This window comes from Suncus etruscus, chromosome 13 (assembly GCF_024139225.1).
Source record: "Suncus etruscus isolate mSunEtr1 chromosome 13, mSunEtr1.pri.cur, whole genome shotgun sequence".
Classification (NCBI taxonomy): Eukaryota; Metazoa; Chordata; class Mammalia; order Eulipotyphla; family Soricidae; genus Suncus; species Suncus etruscus.
This window is the reverse complement of record NC_064860.1, coordinates 25452918-25464542: the sequence shown is the minus strand read 5'-3', so window position 1 is coordinate 25464542 and position 11625 is coordinate 25452918. Positions and strand designations below refer to the sequence as shown.

At 43.0% G+C, this 11625-nt stretch overlaps 1 pseudogene; it reads left to right on the top strand.

The window, feature by feature from the left end:
* Window positions 1–8119: 8119 nt before the first annotated feature.
* LOC126025753 (cyclin-C-like) overlaps window positions 8120–11625 on the top strand; it is a 28530-nt pseudogene continuing 25024 nt past the window's right edge.

The following is an 11625-nucleotide window of genomic DNA, read 5'->3' as shown; positions in this document are numbered from 1 at the left end:
TGACCCAGGCAGTGACTCACATGAAGCGTCCTTTCACATCCTTTGCACTAAGGAGATCTCCGAGGAGGTACGAATTGGTGATGATGTCTCGGCCCTGGCCCCCACCTCTGCCAAAGCCCAGGGGAACAGTGTCTCCTCTGAGAGCTGGGGTCCTGCAGACCCTAATGTACAGCCTCCTGACCTCTCTTCCCCAGCCAGAGCCCTGGCAGCTTCTACCATCATTCATGAGTTAATGACCCATTGCGAGATAGACATAGAAGCAGAGAACCTCCAGAGGATCACACCTACAGGTCCCAGCCCCTCTGAAGGAAGAGAGGACTGGTCTGCTCCAGAGACATTGCCTGGCTCTCCGGAAGCAATGTCACAGTCCCCTAGGACCAACACCTTCCCTCAGAACTGGGCAGCAACCAATGCCACAGCATTAGTCATAACTAATCCCCAAGTCACTGGCCTGCTGCCTGCCAAGAACACTGGGGCAAGAGAAGGAACAGTAGCCCAGGCCCCTACCCTTGATGGAACTTTGGGGACTCTTAGCACAAACCCCCTGAAAGAAACCACAGACTCTGTGGAGTCACCAAGCCTCACTGAGGTCTCAGGAGCAGTGGACTTCTCCCCAGAGACTGGGACAACCTTGGCCAAAGCCACTTCCCCTGCAGGGTCCTCAGCTACTATGGTCTACGGTCTCATCTGGGGAGACAGGTCTCTGAGCTCCAGATCCCCAAGGAACTCCTCCCCAAATAGTGTTCCTAAGGACATGAGCCCTCTTCCTTCTGACCCACAGATGGTGGCCGCCAACAGTCCAGAACCCACCCCCACCAAGTCCATTGTCTCAGTGAGCCCCTGGGGGCCAAGCAGCACAGTTAGGAGACAGCCACAACCAGCTGTGCCCACCTCTGCTTCTGAAAAGTTGACTGCAACAGTTTCTTCAGGTGAGTAGATTCTCCATGTATAATCACTGGGGATTTGGAGTTTGCAATCTCCATGATTTAAAAAAAAAACAACCTTTCTTTCCCCACTTCAGTTTTATGGTTTGTGTGCTTGTCATATACCCTTTCTCCAGGTTTTTTAAAAAATATTTTTTAGAGGGGCATATATTAGGCTACATCAGGTATGTTCATGACCTGGGTCTTTGCCCTGGGATCACTATTGATGGTGCTCATGAAACCATAGGAAGTGACCTATGGTTGGGATTGAATTGGGCTCAGTTGTGTGCAAAGCAAACTCCTTACTCCTTGTACTTTCCTTAGCCCATCTCCATTATGTTCATAGGAGAGGGAGAAGGGAAGGATTTGGGGCCTATTTTGAGCCCTATTTCTGATGTCACTAATCTAGGCCCCAACCCTCTTTGGCTCTTCATGTAAATAAAAATGGACACAAAAATCATGGGTCTTTAATTAAATTGAAACATTTAAAAGATGGACACAAGACTAAGGGAAGAAGCAGGCTGTGTTTATTATTGTAAATTTATGCACAAGGGAGGCCACACAGGACAGGGTCTGGCTGACTCCCCAAACAAAGGCTAGGATAGTTTGTGAAGAGACAGGGGTGGGAAGGAATGACACCTAAGCATGCAGGGTGTGGAGATACAGAAAGTTGGATGTGGAAGCTCAGTGGGCAGTGTTGAATAAAATAATAAAGAAGCCCTTTGGCTGGAGCTGGATGGTGATGGAATGAATGGAGGGACCTTTCTCTGCTGTCCCAGGCCACATGGCTTCAATCCCCTCCAGCTGGCAGGTATCTGGGTTCAGGAGAGTGGTGGGTAGAAAACTCACAGGCAGGCTTCTTCAGGAAATAACATCTTTATTTGCCCTGGCCAACATGTGTGGCCTATTATCACCATTTACGCTGGATCCTTATTCAGCTCTGCATTCTAACTTGTCTTTCTTTTTTTTTTTTTTTTTTTGGTTTTTGGGCCACACCCGGTAACGCTCAGGGGTTACTCCTGGCTATGCGCTCAGAAGTTGCTCCTGGCTTGGGGGACCATATGGGACACCGGGGGATCGAACCGTGGTCCGTCCAAGGCTACCGCAGGCAAGGCAGGCGCACCTTACCTTTAGCGCCACCGCCGGGCCCCCTAACTTGTCTTTCAACCATCTCTCTTCCTGCACCTTCTCCAACTCCATCCATGCAAATCCCCTTTGCCCTTCAGGCCAAAGCCTTTTGTTATCTACCAAAGACCCCTCCCAAAAATGGGAGGTCTATTAGCAAGTAAGGTTACACAGGAGGAATGGAGGGTGTGGTTACAGGCAAAACATGCCTTTTTTCTTAAACCACACCCCATGGTGTAATCTTTATTTATTTATTTTTAAACTTTATTGATTGATTGATTGGTTTGAGGCCACACCCGGCGGTGCTCAGGGGTCACTCCTGGCTCTGCACTCAGAAATCATCCCTGACAGGCTAGGGGACCATATGGGATGCCGGGAATAGAACTGAGTCCTTCCCAGGCCAGCTGCATGCAGGGATAATGCCCTACCACTGTGCTCTCTCTCCGGCCTCAGGGTGTGATTTTTAATATTAAAATAAGGAGGGAAGATCAGTGTAGGTCAGCACTGATTTCTGGTGTCTTCCATCGAGTTAAATATCTGAATGTCTCTCTGAAATAAGCTGCTTAAGGATGTATAGTTTAACCTTCGTTCATTGATCACGCACTGCCAGGAGTGATCCATGAGGGCAGAGTCAGGAGTAAGCCCCGAGAATTGCAGGTGTGGCTCAAAAACAAAAAACAAGAACAAACTTCAAAAGTAGGGACTTCTTTGATATCTTCGCAGCCAAGATGCCTGCCTTGCAGATATAAAACCTTGAATCTCATAGCTCCCACATACACTGAGTGCTGTTCTGGCAGCATCACTGTCTGGGATCCCCAGTGCTACAACAATGTGTGGTTTCTGTGCACGGCCAGGTATGTGCAAGCCCCCCAACCAATGATGCATAAGCTCTACAGCCAGCGTTAGGCCCACAACTGAAGCATGTGACCCCCATGGACATGTGCATCACCAGAGTGACCCTAATGAGGACTATGACTTGGGATGTGCATGAGCACCACTGGCACGTCTCACAACTAGTGTGCTCCTACCACAGGAGGCATGTGCCATTCCCAGTCATCAACATGACAACAGTAGGAAGCAGAAGGAAAGGAGGGAAAATGAAAATATGGAAAGGGTTCCATTAAAAAGAAGAAGAAGGCAACTGAAGTGGCTGGTAAAGAGAGAAGTGTTGCTTTAATGCAGTGCTTCTCAAATAGTGGGGCGTGCCCCACGGGGGGCATGAGGCTCCATAAATGGGGGCACATTTGACCTCGGCAAACACTGTCATAACAAGCTAAGCCCAGTGTTTATGTCTCTGTATGTCTCTGGAGCTGAGAGTTGCTGAGTCCTGCTTCAAACCCTGCTTCGAAAAACTATGCATTGTAAAACATGCTCCTTGTAGCCATGAATCTAGACATCATCTCTGATTAAAAAATCAGCTCAAATTATTTTATATATTTTTGTTTTGCAGGTTAAAGTTTTTTTTTTATAAAGATACTATTTACAGTCATCCGGGGGAGTGAAAAATGTTGCCCTAATCAATAATTGTACTCCACCGTAGGGTATGACCTGGTGATAGTATATCGGATTATTCCTTACTTGGTATTCTGCCCCCACCCTAGAGTGGTACCTGGTTCTTGTCAATAAAAGCAAGGGTCTGAGGAAGGCAGGGGCTCATTCTTCAGTCTTCTTTCACTGAGCTGCACTCCATCTTAGGAGCAGAAAGCTTTTGTGATTTGAATTCCTTGCTTGGGCACTGGATTTCCTTTTTACCTTTTTACTGTGTGAATTATTTCCTGTGGATCTCTACAGCTGAAACTGTTCCTTCTGACCTAATCAAACAGGGGAATTGGAACTGCCTTTCCTGTCTGGGAGCTTGGTGGGAATCAAATCTCAACCAATCTCCTAGAGAACATGACACTTTGGGCCCTTAAATTTTGTATTATCTCTTGAGTGCCAACATATATTTATTTAAAAATAAAATCACTTTCCTGAGAAATCTATTCTGGACATGAAACATTAATATAGAAATATAAAAATAGGGGCCAGAGCGATAGCACAGCTGTAGTGGCGTTTGCCTTGCATCCGGCTGACCCTGGACAGGCCTGGGCTTGATCCCCGCATCCTATATGATCCCCTGAGGTAGGAGCGATTTTTGAGCAAGAGCCTGAAGTAATCCCTGAGTGTGACTGGGTGTGGCCCAAAAACCAAAAAAAAAAAAAAAAAAAGGAAATATGAAAATAATGTAAATCAATGCAAATACTAAATAAACAAATGAAAATAAATAGAAATGCAAATAAATAATTGTATTCTTTCTTTTTTTATTTTTCTTTTCTTTCTTTCTCTTTTTCTTTCTTTCTTTCTTTCTTTCTTTCTTTCTTTCTTTCTTTCTTCTCTTCTTTTCTTTCTTTCTTTTCTTTCTTTCTTTTCTTTCTTTCTTTCTTCTTCCTTTCTTCCTTCCTTCCTTTCCTTCCTTCTTCCTTCCTTCCTTCCTCTCCTTCCTTCCTTCCTTCCTTCCTTCCTTCCTTTTCTTTCGTTCTTTCTTTCTTTCTTTCTTTCTTTCTTTCTTTCTTTCTTTCTTTCTTTCTTTCTTTCTTTACTTTCTTTCTTTCTTTCTTTCTTTCTTTCTTTCTTCTTTTCTTTCTTTCTCTTCTTTCTTCTTTCTTTCTTTCTTTCTTTCTTTCTTTCAGTTTTTGGGTCACACCCGGCTGTGCTCAGGGGTTACTTCTGGCTCTATGCTCAGAAATCGCTCCTGGCAACCATATGGGATGCTGGGATTCGAACTACCGACCTTCTGCATGCAAGGCAAACGCTTTTACCTCCATGCTATTTCTCTGGCCCCATAATTGTATTTTTTCACATTTTCCTACAAAATTTATTTTTGGTAGAGGGGAGTGGTCCTTGTGTGGTCAGGATATCCTCTCATGTCTTATGTCTTTTCCTCTTTTGTCTTTGCAGTGAATAAATGTAGGATCCTATGTGAATAAAGACCCATTTATACATACAATGACCCATATATCAAGAAGGGAGATGTGGGCTGATAGCCCAGTACACCGAGCTGGCTTAATTCTGAATGGACTTATCCATATTTTTATCTTCTTACTGTTCTCAACTTGCAGGTGAGGATGCAGGCTTCCTTCTTCTGCGACTCAGCGTGGTTTCTCAAGACAATCTTCTTGACCCCAGGGTGGCAGAGAAGTTGATGCAGCAGGTGAGCAGACATTTGGAGGTCAGGGAAGTAGAGGAGAGAAAGAGATATCCTGAAGAGATACAATGGAGAATTTCTCTCTCCCCTTCTCTCTCCCTTTCCCTCCCTCCCTTCTCTTCTCCCCCTTCCCTTCCTTCTCTCCTCCCCCTCCCTTATACCCTCCCCTAACCTTGGTTCCCTCCTTCCTTCCTTCCTTCCTTCCTTCCTTCCTTCCTTCCTTCCTTCCTTCCTTCCTTCCTTCCTTCCTTCCTTCCTTCCTTCCTTCCCTTCCTTCCTTCCTTCCTTCTCCTTCCTCCCTCCCTTCCTCCCTCCCTTCCTTTTCTTCCTTTCCTCCTCCCTCCCTTCTTTCCTTCCTTCCCTCCCTCCCACTCTCCCTCCCTCCCTCCCTCCCCTCCCTCCCTCCCTCCCTCCTTCCTTCCTTCCTTCCTTCCTTCCTTCCTTCCTTCCTCCTTCCTTCCTTCCTTCCTTCCTTCCTTCCTTCCTTCCTTCCTTCCTTCCTTCCTTCCTTCCTTCCTTCCTTCCTTCCTTCCTTCCTTCCTGTGCTGAGGATGGATCCCAAAACCATACACAAGCAAGCAAGTACTCTATCTAATGCTGAGCCAAATCCCTGACCTAAAAAATGGCTATTTTTCGATATGTAAAAATATCTCATCCGCACAAAGAAAAAAACTTTTCCTGCATCTCTACTCCCCCAATTCTTCAGATTTTACAAAGTTTTAGCCCTTTATTACACTAGAAAGTCAATTATATTAGCCAGATAGGTATTACTTCTGGTTGCAAGTGGCAGAAATCATGGTCCCTTACCCAGAGAAGAGAAAACTAGACAATAAAAAGTAGCTCTGTCAGCTTCAGGTATGACTAGATCTAGCAGTTCAATCAGGTTTTCTCTTTTTCCCCTGTCTTTACTCTCCTCTCTTTGTTTTACTATCTCTAGTTGTAAAGAAAGGTGACTTTATTAGCCCTAGATTCACAAGGTACATTTGTCTCCCAGTGTCTGCAGATCACACTAAGGAAGGACTGAGTTCTTTGGTTATGACTGACAGAACTTTGGTCTGTGGGAAGTCATGGTCCAAGAAAACAGGAATTCTAAGCAGCAAAAAAATAACCCATAGATGATGCTCTAAGGGGAGAAAGAGTAGGTTGTATTTTTGCAAGTTGGGAAAATTCTCTTAAAATCCATATCAGGAAAAAATGAGATGGTACAGTGAGCTTGCCTTGCAAGCAGCCGTGGCCTACTTGTGTTGTATTCAGCAACCCATATGATTCCCTGAGCAATACCATAAGTAATTTCTGAATGTAGAGCCAGAAATGACCTCTGAGCATTGCTGGAGGTGGCCCCAAAAAAGCAAAACTAAATGAAATCTAGAACACTGGACTTCCATGGGTGGAATTCTGGAGTCAGGATTTTGGAGGGTGATGGTGTTATGGGTATGAATCATTGGAAAGTTAGAGTGAGTGCAATAACTCTCACTCTTAAGTCCATATGGTTGTTCTTGGATGAGAAAACCAAGTATCTGTGTTCTTAAAGTTCTCTTAATGAAAGGGATTCCCCACAGGTCGTTTGTTTTATAGCACTGAGTATCAAACTCAAGGGCTTCATTATATATAAGTCTTTGCTCTACCACTGCATACCCCCAGACCACCATGGGGTTTTGACTCAGGGCAACATAGATCCACTACATTTGCTAGTCAAATTAACAAGTGTGATTCCTAATTAAAAGGGAGTCAGGGTTGTGACAGAGCTGAGCCTCCAAACTGGAAACTATTTCAGGGAAATCAGAATAGGCGAGGAGCTAAGGTGCAGGAATTAGATGATGTGGATGTTGAACATCTGTTCTTGTTGGTGGAGAGTTCAAGGACAAGGCAAACAATGGGTTTTGGAGTCAGAATATGACTGAGTGTAAATTCTAATTCTTAACAGTACCCTATTATTTTTCCCTCTCTTCTAAAGTGAGCGTGTTACTACCTGAGTGATTAGGTTACTGGGTTACTTTGAGGTTTAAATGACTTGATATACAGAGTCCAGGAGGTGACTAAAAACACCTGACTAAATAAAATACAGTGTCTTAAAACACCTGCCTTGCAAGCATGAGCCCTGAGTTGGGTCCCTGTTATTGCCCTTATGTGCCAAGCATGATTTCTGTGGCACTACTATCTTAGGACCTTTGATGCCACAATAGCGTGTACAATCTCCAGCACATAGACAGGTGTGTGCAAACACCATGCCTAAAGATATTCTATCCCTGTACCCAGTAGTGTACTCCCTGGTAAGCACATGTTTGAGTACAACTGAAAGTACATGGGGACCACAACTAAAGGACTGCTCTCCCTGGTGACCATTTTTTCAATCAATTGCAACCAGAGTGTGCAACCTTGAGCTCTGGAGTCAATTGTATAAGGACCCCAAAGAAGCATGCATAACCCCTGGTCAGAGCTATAATAGTAGCAACAAAGGGACAACAGAGGGAAAGGAAAGAGGGTGGGAAGTGACACCATGGTGCATGAAGTCCATGCCTAGCCCCACCAGGTTCAAAAAGTGCTGCCGCTCTCCTGGCTCTCTCCCTACCATCCTTTGCAGCCCACAGCTTGGAGTCATAGTCATGGGAAGAGTCATCTGCTTCTCTTTGTTTTCCAGCTTCGTTGTGAACTGCAAACTCACATGCCTCTCACCAAAGTCTCCCTGCTGCGTGTCACAAGGAGTTAAAGAACCTCAGCTCCAGCCAGCTTAATGGGGGCAGTGCTGCCTACAAACTGAAGCCAAGATCTTCCTAGAAAGTTTCCATGACGATCTCTTGCTTCTCTCCCTAACCCTAGACAAGTCACAGTGCCCTGGCCTATCTATGCCTGAGATTGCATGTTAGGAAGTGAATTCCTCTGCTCCAAGATGTCTTTGAATTACCCTCAGAACATGTGAGATGTTTCAATAAAGGTTTAAATAAAATCCATGTAGGCTTCTCAAAAAAGTATGAAAAGGACTTCCGGGGCCCGGAGAGATAGCACAGCGGCGTTTGCCTTGCAAGCAGCCGATCCAGGACCAAAGGTGGTTTGTTCGAATCCCGGTGTCCCATATGGTCCCCCGTGCCTGCCAGGAGCTATTTCTGAGCAGACAGCCAGGAGTAACCCCTGAGCACTGTCGGGTGTGACCCAAAAACAAAAAACAAAAAGAAAAGGACTTCCATATGATCAAGCAATTCTACTTTTTGGTATCTACCCTCAAGACAATACAAACAGCACTCAGTACAATACTGAATAAGGAATCAGGAATCAACCTAGATAGAGGTTCAAGTTTAGGTGAATGGATAATGAAGCTGTTGTATACATTCACAGTGGAATACTACACAGCTTCAAGGAAGGATGAAGTCTTGCAATGCACTTCAGTATGAATGGAACTAGAGGAAATCATGTTAAGTGAAATGAATCATAAGAAGGACACATCTTAAACGAATACAAGGTGGTACTATATTATAAAAATAAAATAGGGAAGGATAAAAATGTGGGAAGAGTAAGATGAAGTGGGCTGTATTGGTGGATAGATATAGGAGTTAATGGTCTTGGACACATTGGTGGTGTAGAAATGAAGTCCATGTATATATCTGAACCAAAGAGCAAGCATTGGACCCAAAGTACAATAAGTGAACTTGTGAGATAGGCTGGATGTGGGAAGAAGCCAGAGGACATAGGTGGAGGGAAGTTGACACTGGAGATAGGACTTATATCGAAACTTTACTTGCCTGAAACGCTGTTATGAACAGTTTGTAAGTCATGGTGTGTCAATAAAGACAAACAAATGACACTGTTCACTTTTCAGTTCTTTGCTGTATTTGTTCATCAAAAGGGCACTTAGTGTGGCACAGGAGATGATCTTTTTACATTTTCTCATGTTTTTTACAATCTAAAGATATGGTGCTTCTACACACTCCCTCTTTCCTGAAGCCTGGTAACCTTCCACCCACTTCTGAGCAGGAGCCATACTTGCTTTCCATGTGCTTGTTTGAGCCCCTGTTAATTGTCAAGGAGATTATTTGCTGAATTTACTTGCATCCCAATTTGAGCTCTAAACATGAGAAGCAGAAGGTAGGGTATTCAGAGGGTCCAAGGATGGAGATATTTGGTCAACTACCTGTCTTATATGTCCACTACTATCATGATATTGCTGATTTTTGATATTGCTGTGATCCTGGATCGGGAGCAAATGCAACCTCTTAGCCCCTTTATGTGTGTGAGCTCCATATCAAGTGGGTGAATTTAGCTGTAATAGGCATTCACTATCCCCACTTCATATCACACCAGCAAAAAAGGGAAGGGGAAAAATTGCAGAAATAAAGATTTGAGGAACAGAGCAATAGTACAATGGGTAGGGCATTTGCATTGCATATATTCAACCCAGGTTCTATTCTTGGCACTCCAAGCCCTGCCATGAGTTATTCCTGAGTACAGAATTAGGAGTAAGCCCCAAGCACTGCTGGATGTGGTCCAAAAAAATACAAAATAAAATCCAAGAAGAATCAATTGTATAATAAAAAGTGCTCAATGCTTATATAAAGCAAAATGTAAATTTAGTGATACAGTTGTTACTTAATCTGAGTTGTGATTTTTGTTTTTGTTTTATAGGCCAGAGTTTGTGTTCTGGCTTACTCCTGGCTCTGTACTTAGGTATCAACTCCTTGTGGTCTTAGGCCTTAGGTTAGCTACATGCAAGGGAAGTCCCATACCTTATATACTATCTCTAGCTGCATTATAATTAGAGCAATTTCCAATGACTCAAATGCCCAACACTTCTATTATATAAGTCCAGTTCTCTATTGTGTGTATATGTGTTGAGGGGACAGTTCAGGGTCACATCTGGCTGAAGGTAGGGCTTACTCATGTGATATGTAAGGATTAAATCGCAGGGTGGCTTTTTAAAAACTATTTGTATTCTTAGGGAACTTAGTGTCCTCATACATAGCAAACATTCTGAAAGTCAGTATCCATATAGATTCAAGATTAAATAAGGACATGGGATTTCATTATCATTATAGGTATCAATATAGAGATTAGAACTTCTGAACAAACTTTCCATATAATTAAATCTTACAAATTAAATTTTATTCCCAATAATCATAAAAATCAAAACGTATTCTTCAAAAACCCTGTCCAAAGGCATAATAAAATCATATGTAAATACAGCAAGACTTTATAAATCATAAATATAGTTATTTACTGTGAAATGCAAAAGAGTTAAAATAAGAATAACTAAAACTGAAAATACCATTAACTGTGGCAATAATATAACCTTATCTCATCCATCATCATCATCTTGCAGCCTCAAGCCCTGACAACAGTGGAAAATCACCCAGGGAATTTCTATTTGAAGAAGGTTTTGGTTTTGGCATCTTTCTAAGAATAGTTGCCTATCTCTTTACTCTATCAAAATCCTTTCACTGTTCATATAAATTGCATAAATAAAACATATTGACAGGGCCAGAACAATAGCACAGCTGGTAGGGCATTTGCCTTGCACATGGCTGACCGGGGTTTGATCTCTGGGACCCATATGGTCCCCAGAGTCTGCTAGGAGTTATTTCTGAGTGTAGAGCCAGGAGTAACCTTGAGTACCACTAGGTATGACCCCAAAACAAAACAACCAAGCAAAGATGTATTGAAGAAATACCAAAAGGACTTAAAATTTCTCTTAGAAGAATAACGGAAACTACAAAACTTTTTTACAAATGTTTTTAGGCACTAGGTAAACATCTTAAATTAAAAGAAGTTATTGCCACTGCTACAGTCTTTTTCAAGCGATTCTATGTCATATATTCTCAAAAAAGTATTAAGATTCCTATATGGTACATAGTAGAGGAGTTTGGAATAGTCACAAGAACACGGTTGACTTCTGCTGCTATTTTTGTATTAAAAACTAGATTTTTATATGTCCTTCCAAAGAAATATCCTTAAAGGATGAACCATATATTAAAAAGCAAATTCTATCTTTTAGAACAAATGGATTAATGCTTATAGACTTTTGCTCTAGGATGTGCAGGACATGGGCTAAGAGACCATATTGCTCTTCCTAGCATAGAGGACAGTGATATCTACAGAATCTACAGAATGAATCTTTGCCTACTGTATCCTCCTTTCATGATAGCTTTACTTTGTCTACAGGTAGAAATTATTGGAGAGTCTGCTCCAGTTTTTTTTTAAGATCCCAGGTGTGTCTATAAGATAAAATGTCACCTATTTAGTAGAGACCCACTTGGATGTGGGTTGCAGGAGAGCCTGCTACCTGTGACTCAGCACAAGCTCAGAGGCCAGGAGGACTGTGAGAGACTCAGTGGAAGCTCAGCCAGTTTCAGCCCTTCTCTCATCCCTTCTGAAAAGACTTGGCCACCCATTAGTGCTGAGCAGCAG